Source organism: Stegostoma tigrinum, chromosome 46, assembly GCF_030684315.1.
Source record: "Stegostoma tigrinum isolate sSteTig4 chromosome 46, sSteTig4.hap1, whole genome shotgun sequence".
Taxonomy (NCBI): Eukaryota; Metazoa; Chordata; class Chondrichthyes; order Orectolobiformes; family Stegostomatidae; genus Stegostoma; species Stegostoma tigrinum.
The window spans coordinates 7,103,854-7,109,647 of NC_081399.1; positions in this window are offsets into that span (position 1 = coordinate 7,103,854).

Here is a 5,794-nt window from a genome sequence, read left to right on the forward strand (position 1 = left end):
TAGGGGCTGGAGGGCGTTACAGAGATAGGGAGGGGGTGTAGGGGCTGGAGGGGGTTACAGAGATAGGGAGGGGGTGTAGGGGATGGAGGGGGTTACAGAGATAGGGAGGGGGTGTAGGGGCTGGAGGGGGTTACAGAGATAGGGAGGGGGTGTAGTGGCGGGAGGGGGTTACAGAGATAGGGAGGGGGCGTAGGGGCTGGAGGGGGTTACAGAGATAGGGAGGGGGTGTAGGGGCTGGAGGGGGTTACAGAGATAGGGAGAGGGTGTAGGGGGTTACAGAGATAGGGAGGGGGTGTAGGGGCGGGAGGGGGTTACAGAGATAGGGAGGGGGTGTAGGGGCTGGAGGGGGTTACAGAGATAGGGAGGGGGTGTAGGGGCTGGAGGGGGTGACAGAGATAGGGAGGGGTTGTAAGGGCTGGAGGGGGTTACAGAGATAGGGAGAGGGTGTAGGGGGCTACAGAGATAGGGAGGGGTTGTAGGGGCGGGAGGGGGTTACAGAGATAGGGAGGGGGCGTAGAGGCTGGAGGGGGTTACAGAGATAGGGAGGGGGTGTAGGGGCTGGAGGGGGTTACAGAGATAGGGAGAGGGTGTAGGGGGTTACAGAGATAGGGAGGGGGTGTAGGAGCGGGAGGGGGTTACAGAGATAGGGAGGTGGTGTAGGGGCTGGAGGGGGTGACAGAGATAGGGAGGGGGTGTAGGGGCTGTAGGGGGTTACAGAGATAGGGAGGGGGTGTAGGGGCTGGAGGGGGTGACAGAGATAGGGAGGGGGTGTAGGGGTTTACAGAGATAGGGAGGGGCTGGAGGGGGTTACAGAGATAGGGAGGGGGTGTAGGGGCTGGAGGGGGTTACAGAGATAGGGAGGGGGTGTAGGGGCTGGAGGGGGTGACAGAGATAGGGAGGGTGTGTAGGGGGTTACAGAAATAGGGAGGGGGTGTAGGGGGTTACAGAGATAGGGAGGGATGTAGGGGCTGGAGGGGGTTACAGAGATAGGGAGAGGGTGTAGGGCCTGGAGGGGGTTACAGAGATAGGGAGGGGGTGTAAGTGGTGGAGGGGGTTACAGAGATAGGGAGGGGGTGTAGGGGCTGGAGGGGGTGACAGAGATAGGGAGGGGGTGTAGGGGCTGGAGGGGGTTACAGAGATAGGGAGGGGGTGTAGGGGCTGGAGGAGGTTTCAGAGATAGGGAGGGGGTGTAGGGGCTGGAGGGGGTTACAGAGATAGGGAGGGGGTGTAGGGGCTGGAGGGGGTTACAGAGATAGGGAGCGGGTGTAGGGGCTGGAGGGGTTTACAGAGATAGGGAGGAGTGTAGGGGCTGGAGGGGGTTACAGAGATAGGGAGGGGCTGTAGGGGCTGGAGGGTGTTACAAAGATAGGGAGGGGGTGTAGGGGCTGGAGGGGGTGACAGAGATAGGGAGGGGGTGTAGGGGCTGGAGGGTGTTACAAAGATAGGGAGGGGGTGTAGGGGCTGGAGGGGGTTACAGAGATAGGGAGGGGGTATAGGGGCGGGAGGGGGTTACAGAGATAGGGAGGGGGTGTAGGGGCTGGAGGGGGTTACAGAGATAGGGAGGGGGTGTAGGGGCTAGAGGGGGTGACAGAGATAGGGAGGGGGTGTAGGGGCTGGAGGGGGTTACAGAGATAGGGAGAGGGTGTAGGGGGTTACAGAGATAGGGAGAGGGTGTAGGGGGTTACAGAGATAGGGAGGGGGTGTAGGGGCGGGAGGGGGTTACAGAGATAGGGAGGGGGTGTAGGGGCTGGAGGGGGTTACAGAGATAGGGAGGGGGTGTAGGGGCTGGAGGGGGTGACAGAGATAGGGAGGGGTTGTAAGGGCTGGAGGGGGTTACAGAGATAGGGAGAGGGTGTAGGGGGCTACAGAGATAGGGAGGGGTTGTAGGGGCGGGAGGGGGTTACAGAGATAGGGAGGGGGCGTAGAGGCTGGAGGGGGTTACAGAGATAGGGAGGGGGTGTAGGGGCTGGAGGGGGTTACAGAGATAGGGAGAGGGTGTAGGGGGTTACAGAGATAGGGAGGGGGTGTAGGAGCGGGAGGGGGTTACAGAGATAGGGAGGTGGTGTAGGGGCTGGAGGGGGTGACAGAGATAGGGAGGGGGTGTAGGGGCTGTAGGGGGTTACAGAGATAGGGAGGGGGTGTAGGGGCTGGAGGGGGTGACAGAGATAGGGAGGGGGTGTAGGGGTTTACAGAGATAGGGAGGGGCTGGAGGGGGTTACAGAGATAGGGAGGGGGTGTAGGGGCTGGAGGGGGTTACAGAGATAGGGAGGGGGTGTAGGGGCTGGAGGGGGTGACAGAGATAGGGAGGGTGTGTAGGGGGTTACAGAAATAGGGAGGGGGTGTAGGGGGTTACAGAGATAGGGAGGGATGTAGGGGCTGGAGGGGGTTACAGAGATAGGGAGAGGGTGTAGGGCCTGGAGGGGGTTACAGAGATAGGGAGGGGGTGTATGTGGTGGAGGGGGTTACAGAGATAGGGAGGGGGTGTAGGGGCTGGAGGGGGTGACAGAGATAGGGAGGGGGTGTAGGGGCTGGAGGGGGTTACAGAGATAGGGAGGGGGTGTAGGGGCTGGAGGAGGTTTCAGAGATAGGGAGGGGGTGTAGGGGCTGGAGGGGGTTACAGAGATAGGGAGGGGGTGTAGGGGCTGGAGGGGGTTACAGAGATAGGGAGCGGGTGTAGGGGCTGGAGGGGTTTACAGAGATAGGGAGGAGTGTAGGGGCTGGAGGGGGTTACAGAGATAGGGAGGGGCTGTAGGGGCTGGAGGGTGTTACAAAGATAGGGAGGGGGTGTAGGGGCTGGAGGGGGTGACAGAGATAGGGAGGGGGTGTAGGGGCTGGAGGGTGTTACAAAGATAGGGAGGGGGTGTAGGGGCTGGAGGGGGTTACAGAGATAGGGAGGGGGTATAGGGGCGGGAGGGGGTTACAGAGATAGGGAGGGGGTGTAGGGGCTGGAGGGGGTTACAGAGATAGGGAGGGGGTGTAGGGGCTAGAGGGGGTGACAGAGATAGGGAGGGGGTGTAGGGGCTGGAGGGGGTTACAGAGATAGGGAGAGGGTGTAGGGGGTTACAGAGATAGGGAGGGGGTGTAGGGGCGGGAGGGGGTTACAGAGATAGGGAGGGGGCGTAGGGGCTGGAGGGGGTTACAGAGATAGGGAAGGGGTGTAGGGGCTGGAGGGGGTTACAGAGATAGGGAGGGGGTGTAGGGGCTGGAGGGGGTGACAGAGATAGGGAGGGGGTGTAGGTGCTGGAGGGGGTTACAGAGATAGGGAGGGGGTGTAGGGGCTGGAGGGGGTTACAGAGATAGGGAGAGGGTGTAGGGGGTTACAGAGATAGGGAGGGTGTGTAGGGGCTGGAGGGGGTGACAGAGATAGGAAAGGGGTGTAGGGGGTTACAGAGATAGGGAGGGGGTGTAGGGGGTTACAGAGATAGGGAGAGGGTGTAGGGGCTGGAGGGGGTTACAGAGATAGGGAGGGGGTGTAGGGGGGTTACAGTGATAGGGAGGGGGTGTAGGGGCTGGAGGGGGTTACAGAAATAGGGAGGGGGTGTAGGGGGTTACAGAGATAGGGAGGGGGTGTAGGGCGTTACAGAGATAGGGAGAGGGTGTAGGGGGTTACAGAGATAGGGAGGGGCTGGAGGTGGTTACAGAGATAGGGAGGGGGTGTAGGGCTGGAGGGGGTTACAGAGATAGGGAGGGGGTGTAGGGGCTGGAGGGGGTGACAGAGATAGGGAGGGGGTGTAGGGGGTTACAGAAATAGGGTGGGGGTGTAGGGGCTGGAGGGGGTTACAGAGATAGGGAGAGGGTGTAGGGGCTGGAGGGGGTTACAGAGATAGGGAGGGGGTGTAGGGGGTTACAGAGATAGGGTGGGGGTGTAGGGGCTGGAGGGGGTTACAGAGATAGGGAGAGGGTGTAGGGGCTGGAGGGGGTTACAGAGATAGGGAGGGGGTGTAAGTGGTGGAGGGGGTTACAGAGATAGGGAGGGGGTGTAGGGGCTGGAGGGGGTGACAGAGATAGGGAGGGGGTGTAGGGGCTGGAGGGGGTTACAGAGATAGGGAGGGAGTGTTGGGGCTGGAGGGGGTTACAGAGATAGGGAGGGGGTGTAGGGGCTGGAGGGGGTTACAGAGATAGGGAGGGGGTGTAGGGGCTGGAGGGGGTTACAGAGATAGGGAGGGGATGTAGGGGCTGGAGGAGCTTTCAGAGATAGGGAGGGGGTGTAGGAGCTGGAGGGGGTTACAGAGATAGGGAGGGGGTGTAGGGGCTGGAGGGGGCTACAGAGATAGGGAGGGGGTGTAGGGACAATGGACCTCCTCTTCCACCTTTAGGACAACCTGTCAAAGAGGGCCTTGAGATTAGGCCAAAGCCAGGGAGGAGGCTGAGTCCAGTGTGGGGGGCGGGCTTTGGTGGAGTGTGGGCTGGAAGGGGGTGGGAGGGGTTGAAGGGGTTGGGGTTTCTTGGAGTTCAGAGGCGAGTGTGTTGGACTTTGGAGGGGAATTGGTGGAACATGTGGGTTGGAAGGGGCCGGGATCCTGGTAGGCGGTGGTGGGTTGTTGGGGGTTTGGAGGTTGGTGGAGTTTGTGGGTTGGGGTTGGTGGCGTGTTGGGGGGAGGTGGAGTTTGATGGGGGAGGGGATGTTGGGGCTTGGTGGGTGGGTGGAGGTTTGTCGGGGCTTTGGGGGATTGGGGGGGGTTTGGAGGGTTGGAGGAAGGTGAGGTGTTGGAGGTGTGGGGGTTCGGAGTGGGGTAGCTGTTGGATGGGTGTGGGAGGTTGGAGGCGGGTGGAGGGTTTGGGGGTGGATGGGGGTTGGAGCGGGGTAGAGGTTGGGGGCTGGGGGTTAGGCAGGGGGTTGGGGGATGTTTGGAGGGAGGGTGGCATGTTGGAGGGGATGGGGAGTTGGAGGCAGGTAGGGATTGGAGGGGGTGTGGTGGGGTTTGGAGTGGGTTGGGGGTGGATGTTTGGAGGGAGGGGTGGTGGGTTGGAGGAGGATGGGGGATTTGGAGGGAGGTAAGGACTTGGAGGGGTGTGGGGGGTTTGGAAGGGGGGTAGGGTGTTCGGAGGTGGATGAGGGTTTGGCAGGGGGTGGGGGCTTGGAGGTGGGTGAGGGTTTGGCAGGGGGTGGGGGGTTTGGAGGGGTGTGGTGGCGGTTGGTGGGGTGGTGGGGTGTATGGAGGGCGGGGTAGGGGTTTGGAGGTAGGGTGGGAGTTTGGCGGGGGGTTGGATGGGGGTGTGGGGTTTTGGCGGGGGGGGTTGGATGGGGGGTGGGGGTTGGTGGGGGGTGAGGGTTTGTCGGGGGTGTTGGTGGGGGGTGTGGGGTTTTGTCGGGGGTGGTTGGTGGGGGCGTGGGGGTGTTGGTGGGGGGTGGGTTGGTGGGGGGGGTGAGGGATTGGCGGGGATTGGGTTGGATGGGGGGGTGGGGGTTTGGCGGGGGGGTTTGGTGGGGGATGGGTTGGGTGGGGGGGTGGGGGTTTGTCGGGTGGGGGGGGGTTGGTGGGGGTGGTGAGGGAATGGCGGGGATTGGGTTGGATGGGGGGGTGGGGGTTTGGCGGGGGGGTTTGGTGGGGGATGGGTTGGGTGGGGGGGTGGGGGTTTGTCGGGTGGGGGGGGGTTGGTGGGGGTGGTGAGGGAATGGCGGGGATTGGGTTGGATGGGGGGGTGGGGGTTTGGCGGGGGGGTTTGGTGGGGGATGGGTTGGGTGGGGGGGTGGGGGTTTGTCGGGTGGGGGGGGGTTGGTGGGGTTAGGGGCTACATGACCGTCAATGACAGCCGACTCACCAGCGTGGCCATCCACCAGGGCACCCCCATG